Below are 14,213 nucleotides of genomic sequence, written 5' to 3' on the forward strand. Positions count from 1 at the left end.
CTCCAAGAACTTATCCAATCCTTTTTTAAACACAGCTACACTAACTGCACTAACCACATCCTCTGGCAACAAATTCCAGAGTTTAATTGTGCGTTGAGTGAAAAAGAACTTTCTCCCATTAGTTTTAAATGTGCCACATGCTAACTTCATGGACTGCCTCCTAGTCTTTCTATTATCTGAAAGAGTAAATAACCGATTCACATCTACCTGTCTAGACCTCTCATGATTTTAAACACCTCTATCATATCCCACCTTAGCCATCTCTTCTCCAAGCTGAAAAGTCCTAACCTCTTTAGTCTTTCCTCATAGGGGAGCTGTTCCATTCTCCTTATCATTTTGGTCGCCCTTCTATGTACCTTCTCCATCGCAACTATATCTTTTTTGAGATGCGGCTACCAGAATTGTACACAGTATTCAAGGTGTGGTCTCACCATGGAGTGATACAGAGGCATTATGACATTTTCCGTTTTATTCACCATTCCCTTTCTAATAATTCCCAACATTCTGTTTGCTTTTTTGACTGCCGCAGCACACTGAACTGACAATTTCAATGTGTTATCCACTATGTCGCCTAGATCTCTTTCTTGGGTTATAGCACCTAATATGGAACCTAACATTGTGTAACTATAGCATGGGTTATTTTTTCCTATGTGCATCATCTTGCACTTATCCACATTAAATTTTATCTGCCATTTTGATGCCCAATTTTCCAGTCTAACAAGGTCTTTCTGCAATTTATCACAATCTGCTTGGGATTTAACTATTCTGAACAATTTTGTATCATCTGCAAATTTCATTACCTCACTCGTCGTATTTCTTTCCAGATCATTTATAAATATATTGAAAAGTAAGGATCCCAATACAGATCCTTGAGGCAGTCCACTGCCCACTCCCTTCCACTGAGAAAACTGTCCATTTAATCCTATTCTCTGCTTCCTGTCTTTTAGCCAGTTTGCAATCCACGAAAGGACATTGCCACCTATCCCATAACTTTTTACTTTTCCTAGAAGATTCTTGGGCACAACAAAATAAATGGAATATTGCCCTATACTTTCTTGAGCTGTGGGCACTGGAACGACAGCCCTCAGCCTGAGGAGCCTTTGAAGCGTGAACTCCACTGCCTGCTTCTTCTGCGGGGAGTGGCAAGGGGACACCATGAACACATTCCGAGGAATACTGCAAAATTCCAGCGCAAAGCCACTGGTCCGACTTGATCTCAACCCACATCCGACAGAAAAGAGAGGGTTGTCCCCCTATCTCTTGTTCCGAAGGTTGGTTGGCAAACCTTCATTGGGATGCTCAGGAAGGTCTGCCACCCGAGCCCCCTCCTGTCTTGGGCTGTCGGGGATGAAAGGACTGAAATCTACCAAAAGGCCAATTCCACTGAAAGGTCGATTCTCTGTTGGGACAAAACCACCTGGAACTCTGGAGTTGACCCCTCATACCAAAGGGGCTCTGTAACTGCTTCTTATCCTCCAGCCACCGAGGAACCAGAGACTCACCCTACTTACTAGCCAGTTTCTCCAACTCGCTCCCAAACAAGAGTGAGCCTTTTAAGGGCATCTTGGTAAGATTAGCTTTGAAGGCTGTGTCAGCTGACCAATTTTGTAACCAGAGTTGACGCCTGGCCATTATCACTAAAGCCACTCCTCTGGTCGAGTTACAGACCAATTCACAGCCTGTACCTACTAAAAAGGCGGCAGTAGGCTCCAGACCACTCTGGAATTCCCTCCAGAATCATCAACCTCCTGAGAGAGAAGCAGAGAAGATTGTGCCACTAGGGCGCAACAGGAAGCAAACTGTAAAGTCATCGGCACCGCTTCAAAAGCTTGCTTAAGAATAGTTTCAATCCTTCTATCATGTACATCCTTCAAGGCCGCTCATCCCTCTACGGGGATAGTCGTCCACTTAGAGAGAGCACATACCAGTGCATTCACTTTGGGAAAATGCAAACGCTCTCTCACAGCCGGATCCAGGGGGTACAGGCCTTCCAATGTCCGACCCTCTTTAAAAGTTGCCTATTGCGGTGGTGAAGACAAATTTCGCTGGAGGTAGGCCCAGCAGGCGGAGGCCTTACGATGTGTCGCTGCAGGACCTCACTCATGCCGTCTCTGCTGCTCTAACAGGACAGCTGCAGAAGATTCAGTCATTGGTTGATGAGCTTCACGATAAGGTAGCCACTTTTAACTCTACTATCAGCAGCATGCAAGACAAGCTCTCTGAGCACGATGACCACATGCTCTCACTAGAAATGGCTGCTGTGGAGCTGCGGGAAAAGAATAAAGCACTGGAGCTTAAACAAGGTGAGCTCAAGAACAGAAACAGGCGTAATAATTTACAGATCCTGGGAGTCCCAGAGTCCATTCAAGGAGAGGCCTTGATTAATTTCTGCGAGAGATGGCTCTCTGAGACACTTCAAGTTAGTGTAGAGACCCAGCCAATTCTGGTGGAAAGAGCCCATCAGTTGGGAGCTGGTGGTCCGGATCAACATGGCCCAGGCAGGTGATGTTGTGGAGCGCTAGGAGAGCGATCCCACTTCCTGGGAGATGTGTGTCCTTGGGCCGCGGCTCGACCCCAGAGGAGCTCCAAGGAGGTGCTGCGGTAGGCGAGGCATGCCCGAGCATGGGTTGGACCGGAGCGAGGCTGGACTGAAGACTAGAGACACTGACCCTCCTCCGGACCTGCACGCTTCGGAAGACCCAACAACGCAATGTTGGTCTTGTGAACAGTCCTCCAACCGTTCCCAGCCCTTTCGGACCTGCCGCAGGGTACGGCACGAAGCGGCAGGCCGGATGGAGGCCAGGGCAGCGAAGACTGGAACATGGATGCAGACGAGACTCAGAAACGAGGTAGACTCAGGCACAGACGTGGACTCAGGAACGAGGTACTGGAAGTAGAGACGTGGACTCAGGAACGAGGTACTGGAAGCACAGACGTAGACTCAGACACAGACGTGGACTCGGGAATGAGGTACTGGAATCGTAGACGTGGACTCAGGACAGACGTGGACTCGGGAACGAGGTATAATGCATACAGGAGACTCAAGGGCAAGGTACGAGACTGGCAACATGAAGCGCCCTACTCAGCCTGCCCATGGGGCTGGTCGCGGACCACGACATAGGTTGCCGCAGGATACCAGGCTTTCAGAAGGTCCAGGAACAAGGTATAAGGCATACAGGAGACTCAAGGGCGAGGTACAAGACTGGCAACATGAAGCGCCCTACTCAGCCCGCCCGTGGGGCTGGTCACGGACCATGACATGGGTTGCCGCAGGATACCAGACTTTCAGAAGGTTCAGGAACAAGGTAAGGACTTCTTGGAGACTCAAAAATTAGGTACATGGCTTGCATCACGAAGCGCCCTACTCAGCCCGCCCTTGGGGCTGGTCACGGACCATGACATGGCTTGCCGCGAGGTACCAGGACATTTTGAAGATACAGGAACGAGGTACATGGCTTGCATCATGAAGCGCCGTACTCAGCCCGCCCGTGGGGCTGGTCGCGGACCACGACATGGCTTGCCGCGAGGTACCAGGACATTAACCGACTCAGGAACAAGGTACTAGCTTTCAGGAGATTCAAGAACAAGGTACTTAGCTTTCAGGCGAATTCAGGAACAAGGTACAAGGCTTGCATCATCTGGACTGGAACATGGATACCGGATTGGAAGACAGACCTTAGGGCAGAAACATGAACAGGCAAACATCAGGGCTGGTACAGCAGGCAGACATCAGGACTGGAACAGCAGGTAGACATCAGGACTGGACGAGGAGCTCCGACAGAGAACAAGGAACACAGGACCTTGCAGAAGTGCTGGAACACAGACAACTCCTGGAGCGAAGGATCTCAGGAGTGACCAACTCCTTGCGAAGGCCAAGACGGACTGGACATTCAGTCCTTTTGTAGGGCTGAGGACCCCAGGGAGAGGTCAGCAGGGGTCACACCTGGCTGGCCCTTGAAGAGGAGTAGAGAGGCGCGCACCCGCACCCTAGGGAGCTGGAGCGAAGAGAGCTGGGTCGTTGGTGGCATTCCCAGCCACATGGAAGGCCCAAGGAGAAGCAGGCAGGCAGCGAGAGCAGCCCTGCCATGAGCTGAAGGTAAGGAGCGATGGCAGGCTGCAGGAGCGGCTCCCAGCCGCGAAGCAACAGGTAAGAAGCAGAGAGGCAGGAGAAACGAAGGGCTGGCTGCAGGCAGAGTAGAGAGCTGCAGGCACCGGCAGGGACCCGGACTGCAGCACGGGCACCGGCAGGGATGCCCTCCCTGCCGGCTGAGGACCGCGGGAAGGCAGAGACACGTTGGGGGGACCAGGAAAGACAGCGGGGGTCCCGACCGCGAAGGAGAGCTCGCGGCGGGTCGGCCCTGCTGCATGGAGCAGGAGGCGGCCGGGGAGGAGCCCGGAGTCTGCGGCAGGACCGCCGCAACGGCGGCAGCGGCCCGACTGGCCGCACAAGGTAAGGAGCCTGCCCGCGAGGAGCGCGGCAAGGACCACAACAGGTGATTGCTAATTTTTTTAACTTCACTGACAAAGAAAAAATATTGCCAGCACACCGCAAAAGGAAGGTTCTTTCTTATGAGAACAGTAAGCTGCTCCTGTTTCCAGACTTTTTGGCTAAGGTCCTGGCTGCTCGCAAAGAATTCACTACGTACTGCACCCAGTTGTTCCACAAAGGAGTGTGCTTCTCCTTACAGTTTCCAGCTTGGCTTAAAGTTTCCATAAAGGGGAGACGCAGATCTTAAGCAAAAAGTTGAAGCCAAGTAGTTTGTGGCCCAGCTTGGTTGAATAAAGATCATGTTTAATGGATGCCTGGTCCTTTATTGTTCTAGGAGTGCATCTCGCTGTTTCGGCTCTTCTACATGGCTGATGGGTTGCTGAGCTGGGCTGATTATCTTTGAAGTTTCAAGTATTTGGTGTTATACCTTCTTGTTGATGTTAGAGGTGCTCATTCTGAACTTTGGGTTTGAAGACTGAGCATCTGATTCCATTTTCAAGGACACTCTCTTCGCTGACTTTGCTGCCTTCTCTTCTTCTTGTTGGTACTATGCAGTCACTATGGGAAGTGTACTTTTTTAAATATTTTCCCTTGCCTAGTTGGGGGGGCTGCGGCATGGAAGGTAGTTTGATGCCAAAGTCAACTTTTCCTCAGTGCACCTGTGATGATGGGGCTGCCCTGAGGGCCTGTTGAACTGATTTGCGACTAACCCATTCAAATCTCTGGGTTTGGGATCAGAGTGAGTTTTATTGTGCTGTTGGCTTCGGGAAGATCCTGCTTGAGAGATCAACTGCCTGTTGGCGAAGATTGCAGAACCAAGACTCTTCGTCAGAGACACGGGGTGGCTTCTTTGGTCAGGAGATGCAGAGTATTTCTTTGGTATTAGGTGGGTGGGGGGTAGGGGCAAGTTTGGTGTGAATGTGTGTGTGGACGAATATCCTTCTTGAGGGGGAGCTTTTTGGTGTGGGAATTAGATTTTGGAGGATTTGGGGGGGAGACCTGTGCCTGGGGGGGGCTTGTCCCCAAAGATGCTTAACTGCAGCTGCCTTGTAAGCAGTTTTAGGGATGGAGCCTGACCACAATTACTGTTAGTTCCATTAATGTAGATGGTTTTCACTCTCTTATAAAAATGAAAAAATTGCTCACTGAGTTAAGGAGGGGAAATGTGAATGTGGCCTCCTTCAGGAAACCCATTTGGAAGATGGGGAGCATCAGAAATTGCGCCGGGAATGGGTTGGCCAGTGCTTCTTCTCCTCCTCCTCTGCTAGGAAGAGGGGAGTTGCGATCCTTAAATAAAAATGTGGTTTTTGAAAAAGAAAACATTTTCACAGATCTGAATGGCAGGTTTGTCATCGTTGTCAGGGAGCTGCAGAGACGGAAAGTTATATTGGCAAACATTTATGCTCCCAATCAATATTCTCATGGGTTCTTCACTAGTCTGGTGGGGAAGTTAGCTTCCAGGAAAGGTTATGCTATTATTTTGGGGGGAGACTTTAATTTGACAGATAACCCACTCATGGATTGCAAACCAGCTAAGATCCCCAGAAAGAACCAGGCTGTGGTGAAGATTGTGGTGGCATGTCACCACAGCATGTCAACCAAGGGCCCAGGAGGTGGTTGATGCCCCTGCATTTGCATCATAATAAGAGTTTTGCGGCCTATTTACATAGTAAATGGAAGAACTATGTTGAATATAATTTGCTTCCTGACACTGACTCTTTGTTTTTCTGGAATGCTGCAAAAGCGGTTATGCGGGGATACATTATTACCTGTTTAGCTGGAGTAAAAAAAACAAAAACTAGAAATGCCAGTGTATTGGAGTTGACTAAAAAGATCGCAGTGCTTCGGCATTTGCATGTACAAGAGCTTTTGCAGCTGTCAAAGGAGAGGCTGTTTGCTGCCAAAAGAGAGCTTAATGCCATTTTGGAGGCAAGGGCTAAGCAAAATTAGCTGTACCTTAAGTTCAAACTTTACCAGTGGGACAATAATTCTGGCAGTTTGCTGGCCCGTTTGGTTAAGTCGGGCTCCCATGCTATGCAAGTGTGTCGCATATATTATGACTCAAAATCATATTCTTTCACACCACATATCCTTAAGGCTTTTGAAACATTTTACAAAATGTTATATGTGGCTGGGTCCAGTGATGAAGCCTGCAAGAAGTCCTTTTTCCAAGGACTAGCGCTACCTATGTTGAATCACAGCAAACAGCAGGCACTTGGGGCTCCCATATCTGAAAGGGAGATCTGCAGCGCTATTGCATGTTTGAAGCTTGTGAAAGCGCCAGGGCCGGACATTGGGGGATTTTTGGTTCACCCCACTTAAAAACATGTTCCATGTGGCACAAGAGAAGGGGAAGTTTGAGTGGGGCCATAACCTAGCGACTATCACTGTGTTAGTCAAGCCTGGCAAGGACCCTTCATTACCTCAGTCCTATAGGCTCATGTTTCTTTTGAATCAGGATATAAACATTTTGGCAGCTATCTTGGCCTCGCGGTTCGATGTGGTGATAGAGAATGTGGTTTCCACTGATCAAACAGGCTTTGTAAGGGGGAGGCTAGCGAACTTGAATATCTTGAAGACTTGCATGGCTATTTTTACAGCTCAAGCTGGAAATGAGGATAGGCTGCTGGCCGGTGTTGACGCTGAAAAAGCATTTGACTGTGTTAAATGGCCCTATTTGCAGTGGGTGTTGGAGAAATTTAATGTTGGAGCTTCTTTTTTAACATGGGTTAGTCTTTTATTTCATCGGCTGCTAGCGAAACGTTTGGTTAACAGGTCTTTGTCGAACGTGTTTCAGCTTGGACAGGGCACCCGAAAGAGGTGTTCCTTATCTCCCCTGCTTTTTGTGCTGGGACTAGAGCTGCTAGCCATCAAGCTTTGTAGTTTGCCTTCTTTTCAAGGGATTTGGGTTCAGCACAGGGAAATTAAATTGAGCATGTTTGCAGATTATCTCTTGCTTTTATTGGCAAGCCGCAGATTTGTCTCCAGGAGATTATTGGTACAAATACTGATTTGGGGAGTTTTTCTGGGTTGCGGATTAGTTATGAGAATTCTGAGGCATTTCCCTTGCACGCTGCTTTGATAGATGGGTGGGTTCTTTTCCGTTGCATTGGGCTAGGGACCAGTTTCAGAATTTGGGGATTTACCTAGCTTGCACTGTGGAGGAACTGTGTTTTCTCAATTTTGACATGGTTTTTGATGCAATAAAATATCTTCTTCAGCAGTGGAAATCTCTGCCCTTATCATTGCTGGGGAGGAGTGCTTTGTCAGTATGGTAGTTCTCCCCAAGTTGTTGTACCCTTTGCAAACGCTGCCATTGTGGATTGATGACAACAGGGTATGGAAGTTCCGGTTGCTTTTAGGTTCATTTGTTTAGAATAATAGAAGGGCATGGATACGTTATGATGTGTTGAGACTGGACTAGAATAAGGGTGGAATAGGTCTGTTGGATCTGTGAGTTGGTTATCTTTTCAGCAGTCACAGGTTGAATGGGAGCTGCCGAATAGTTATTTCCTGGTGTTTTTGCAGGCCTGCCACTATGGGGTTAGTGTTCGTGCTGGAGAGCTGTCTCAGATCATTCTTACGGATGAGGACAGTTTCTCGATACTGGGCCTAAGTTTAACTAAATTTCAATTTGGGCCTCTCATTTAAAAGAACTCCTGCCCACTTCCCACATGGATGTTTGGTGGTGAAGTGGAGTGAGGATTTGGGGGAACAGATTGATGTGGATGCTATGAGCTCGGCCTTTGTGCTGGTTCACAAATTTCTCCTGGGTGTGGATATGCGAGCAATCCAGTTTAAATTGCTGCACAGGGCTTTGGGGGGTAAAAATGAGGCTCTGGGTATCTGACTCGTGTATCAAATGCAACACCCATATTGGGACTCTATCACATGTTCACTGGTTGCGTTAAGGGATGAGGTCTCAGACTTCCTAGATGAGTTTCTGGAGAGTGGAGTTCCTTGGTCCAGGAAGTAAATATACTGGCATATTTTGGACAGGAGTTTTCAGCTCCCACAGGGGGTGTGGGTTTTCTGGCAACGGCACTGCTCCTAAGAAAACTGTTATCATGCTGGAAAACCAGTGATGCCCCTGAGTTTGCATGGTGGATAGCGCTGATGCAGAGCACTATGCAAGTTGAGAAATTGCAGCAGAAAGATTTGCCCCCAAAAAGGGCTTTCATAGTTAAAGGCTATTTTTTGCTGTGAGGAAAAGATTTAAGGAAGTGTGAAGCAGGCCATCTCATAGAATCTACTGAGGATGGGCTTTGTACTGCTTCCCAATCTCTGATGGTGGAATGAATGGGTGAATGGGGTATGATTGTAGTGTGTGTGGTGGTGGGGGTTCTGTTCTTATTATGAAATGATGCTTGAGCCTAAGGTTGTTATTGCTTGGGATATTCTCCTGTGTCGTGATTCAGTGACTAGATTTACTATGTATTAGATTTGGTTGTTTGTCTGTTTGTTGGCTCAAATAAACAGATTAAAAAAAAAAAAGGAAGACGCTTAGGCTTCTTGCTTATCGGCGTCATCACAGCGGTAAATGTACATCTGAACGGCTCGTGCTGAAAGGGGAATGCGCACAAAGAAAGTGTGGCAAGGTGCACACACAACTTGTGCACCAAGCTAAGTGTGTGAACAGTGTAAAATTTGTGCGTATAAAAAGCGCGCCTAAAACCCGAGCGCCCAATGCTTGTGCAGAGCCGACGCACTGCGCACACTGGCCTGTAGAGGGCAACAGAGCATGCTCAGGATCACATGAAAAACACCATTGTGGCCTACCATGCGGTGTGCAAGATAAAAGCCTAAGTGTGGGGCCTAGCCCACCGAGGGCTGCTGAACCTGCCAGGCTGCCCAGTTCCCCAATCCTAACGGGAGCGAGAATGAACGTCGGTTCAGTGGACCGAGCACGGAGACCGGAGGAAGTCCTGAAATCCCTCTAACGGTCTCTGATTCAAAGGTAAAAGTATTTTTTTTAAAAACCTTACCTGAGCTCAGCACTTACCGGCTGAGTACAGAAACTGTCTCCGGCTGTGGGGGGAGAGGGCATCTGTTGTCACCGCCGCACTTGGCCTCCTGCACCCGCTGCCTTTCAGCTGAACTAGCAGCTAAGTCCACACCGGGAAACCCAGCTACCCGAACAAGGCACGCATCTGAGGAACCATGGAAATCACCTCAGGAATTCTCAACTGGGTTAGGGGTGGGGGGGGACCTTTAGGTATCACCGCAGGACAGCGGGGCTTTCTTTTCCTTAATTTAGAATTTCAGATTTCTCCTTCCAAAAAGCTCGAAGCAATACACATAGGGAGATGCACGTCCCCCATCTGCTGGAGACGGAGAATACTGGCAAGCTGGGGTCACTGTAGGGTTATATATGTCAGGGAGGAGGAATAGCCTAGTGGTTAGAGCAGTGGGCTATGACCCAGGAGACCAGGGTTTGAGTCCCGCTGTCACTCCTTGTGACCTTGGGCAAGTCACTTTACCCTCCATTGCCTCAGGTACAAAAACTTAGATTGTAAGCCCTCTGAGGATAGGGAAATACCTACAGTACCTGAATGTAAACCGATGTGGTATCTCAGATCAAATATTGGTATATAAAAATAAATAAATATATGCTATGACATCATCCATCTGCTGGCAGGGGAGTATAAACCCACTGGTCCTGGAGTCCAAGCTGGCAGGGGAGCATAAACCCACTGGTCCTGGAGTCCAAGCTAGGAAATAACAGAATGCTTCTGACCATAAAGCAAGCCACCAAAACTTTTTAATATTGGCGCATTTCTAGAAACAATGCAGAAAAGTTGCCTTTACTTCATTACATTTCAGACACTGGTCAGAAGAAGTGATACGGGCCTTATATTCCTTCACAGGCCAAAAATATAACTTGTGAAATATTTTAAACTATGGCATCATCCACCAGTTTTCAAAATCGGAAACTATGCCTATATCAGACAAATTAAAAACAGATTGGCAAGGTGCTTTTCCGTTCACATTGTCGTTGTGGTGTTTCAAGTATTTGGGTATACGGATAGCTCATGATATTTCTCAGTTATATAAATTAAATATTATCACAATAATAGAATTGATTAAAGAACAATTACTAGCATGGAAAGATCTTCCTTTGTCATTACTGGGGCACACTGCATTGTGTAGAATGGCTCTTTGCCTAAAATGTTATACAAGTTACAGATACTCCCTATATGGATGATGCAGTTGGATATAGATCAGCTATGCAAAATAGTTACAACTTTCATATGATGAAGAAAAAAGTCCAGACTAAATTATACCACTCTTATGAGATCTAAAAAAATATAGTGGATAGAAACTGCTCTATTTTTTCTTTTACAATATGGCTTGTCAACTGTGTTACTGCTGGAAATGGTACAGACATCAATACAAGTTTGAAGTTCTGGGACTTATCTCAGACATTTGTTAACCATATCTGGCTTTAAATGTGCTTCAAGCTACAGATAAAGCTCTTCCACAACAATTAAGATCACATATATTGATCAGTCTTGTTGTATTAGCATGGTGATTCTTTTGTAAAGAATGGAAAGGGAATCTATACACCACGGAACTGCTTGAATTAATAAGTTATCCTGACATTCCCTCTGGTCTGGATAATCCAGTGTTTAGGGAATGGAAGTCATACTGTTTGTCTATGATAGACAATTTTTATTTCACATTGCAAAAATTTATATTTTCTTTTGAACAATTACAAACTCGTTATGGTTTGAACCACCAACTTTTTTTCATATAAGAATATGCCATACTGGGTCAGACCAAGGGTCCATCAAGCCCAGCATCCTGTTTCCAACAGTGGCCAATCCAGGCCATAAGAACCTGGCAAGTACCCAAAAACTAAGTCTAGTCCATGTTACCATTGCTAATAATAGTGGTGGTTATTATATAAGTCAACTTAATTAATAGCAGGTAATGGACTTCTCGTCCAAGAACTTATCCAATCCTTTTTTAAACACAGCTAGACTAATTGCACTAACCACATCCTCTGGCAACAAATTCCAGAGTTTAATTGTGCGTTGAGTGAAAAAGAACTTTCTCCCATTAGTTTTAAATGTGCCACATGCTAACTTCATGGAGTGCCCCCTAGTCTTTCTATTATCCGAAAGAGTAAAAAACCGATTCACGTCTACCTGTTCTAGACCTCTCATGATTTTAAACACCTCTATCATATCCCTCCTCAGCCTTCTCTTCTCCAAGCTGAAAAGTCCTAACCTCTTTAGTCTTTCCTCATAGGGGAGCTGTTCCATTCCCTTTATCATTTTGGTAGCCCTTCTCTATACCTTCTCCATCGCAATTATATCTTTTTTGAGATGCGGCGACCAGAATTGTACACACTATTCAAGGTGCGGTCTCACCATGGAGCGATACAGAGGCATTATGACATTTTCCATTTTATTCACCATTCCCTTTCTAATAATTCCCAACATTCTGTTTGCTTTTTTGACTGCCGCAGCACACTGAACTGACGATTTCAATGTGTTATCCACTATGACGCCTAGATCTCTTTCTTGGGTAGTAGCACCTAATATGGAACCTAACATTGTGTAACTATAGCATGGGTTATTTTTCCCTATATGCATCACCTTGCACTTGTCCACATTAAATTTCATCTGCCATTTAGATGTCCAATTTTCCAGCCTCACAAAGTCTTCCTGCAACTTATCACAATCTGCCTGTGATTTAACTACTCTGAACAATTTTGTATCATCTGCAAATTTGATTACCTCACTCGTCGTATTTCTTTCCAGATCATTTATAAATATATTGAAAAGTAAGGGTCCCAGTACAGATCCCTGAGGCAGTCCACTGACCACTCCCTTCCACTGAGAAAATTGTCCATTTAATCCTACTCTCTGTTTCCTGTCTTTTAGCCAGTTTGTAATCCATGAAAGGACATCGCCACCTATCCCATGACTTTTTACTTTTCCTAGAAGCCTCTCATGAGGAACTTTGTCAAACGCCTTCTGAAAATCCAAGTATACCTCATCTACCGGTTCACCTTTATCCACATGTTTATTAACTCCTTCGAATAAGTGAAGCAGATTTGTGAGGCAAGACTTATTAACCATATCTGGCTTTAAATGGAGAATAGGCTAGAGACGTTGGGTTTTCAGGATATCCCTAATGAATATGCATGACAAATATTTGCATACACAGGAGGTAGTGCATGCAAATAAATATCATGCATATTAATTAGGGATATCCTGAAAAGCTAACTGGCATGCCCCATAGGACCGGTTTGAGCACCCTTGCTCTATCCTATTCCCCAGACCAACATCCCATCTACTTAAAAAAAAAAAAAGTGCTTCTCTCCCAGCCTCCACCCTTAATCTTTGGACAATCACTGTACCTCAAACCTCTTTACTTCCATTCTCTAAACACTGACTTGCAGAGTCATTGCCAGGCAATTTGGAACCTAAGGTCAAATTAAAAAGTGTGTCCTCACTCTATACCCACCACCACCAGGTAGGAGACTGCTAAATGTTTTGGATTATTTCTTTTTATTTTAAAAGATAACACTTATTATTTATAAACTATAAGTAGATATAAATGTGATCCTATTCCCAAAAGTGTGATCCTTAGGTCTATATGGATGTGATCCATAACCCTTACCCAATTGATTACCAATCTCTACCTTGTTAAGCAGTAGGAGTTGAAAAAAAGAGTGAATGCCTAGATTGGAGTAGAGTTATGGGAGAATTCACTGGGTCTTTTAGAAACTGTTATGATGGTTTTAGAAATGGATACCGATCTGATTTAATAAGATAACTGTACACTTCACAGGACATATTAAAATTACCATCAACTATTTTGAATGAATAATTCCTTTTCCTCCTGGTAGACCAGTCCATTACACCTGGAATTTCCCTATTCCTCACCTACCAGAGAGCAACCCCCCCATATGACTGCATTCTCACCTATAAGAGGGGAGTAGCCATAGCCCCTGGCCAGTAGTCTCTGTCTCCTGCAGCTGCAGACAAGTGTAGACGGACTTTCTAATTCCTCTCAGAGCCAGCATGCGTTCCCATCTTGGTACAGCTCTCTTAGCTCCTGGATCAACAGTTTCTTGGGGTTGCTTTTTGGAAGTGCCTTTCAGGAAGGACTCTGGTTGTAGGTGCCTAGGTGCAGATCCATATTTCCCTAGGGACTTGAGGATACCCCTAAGAAGACCCCCCTCCCCCCACTCCTTAGGGTGTAGAGGATCCTGAAGGACCTGGCCTTATTAAAAAAGATATATAATTTTAATATTAGGGTCTTGGGGGTCTCTCTCCCTTTGCTTTCCTCTGCACTCTGCCTCTTCTCCTCCCAAGTGTGGCAGAATAAAGGTTTGTTGAAAAGAAAAATAAAGAAAAGGGAAAGTAAAAGGCAAAGGGGACAGCTCCCATAGGAGGGGAACTGCAGAAGACAATGCTACCATGACATTTTTCCTTGGAAGTGGTGAGTTCCAAAGAAGCTTCAAGAAATGGAGAGAAACTGCAAATTACAGCACACCATGATGAAAGTTTAAGCAGGATTGGCAGTCATCCAATAAATAGATTGGAGGTAAAGGCCATCCTTCTTGCCAAGGATAAAGGGAAAGGCAGTCAGAGTCCTTACAGTCAGCACAACAACAGTGGCATAGGTGAACAAACAAAGGGGCACTCACAGCCCCAGACTAGTGGAAGAAGTGAGTGGGATACCTGATTGGGCAGATAAGAACCTG

Source organism: Rhinatrema bivittatum, chromosome 3, assembly GCF_901001135.1.
Source record: "Rhinatrema bivittatum chromosome 3, aRhiBiv1.1, whole genome shotgun sequence".
Classification (NCBI taxonomy): Eukaryota; Metazoa; Chordata; class Amphibia; order Gymnophiona; family Rhinatrematidae; genus Rhinatrema; species Rhinatrema bivittatum.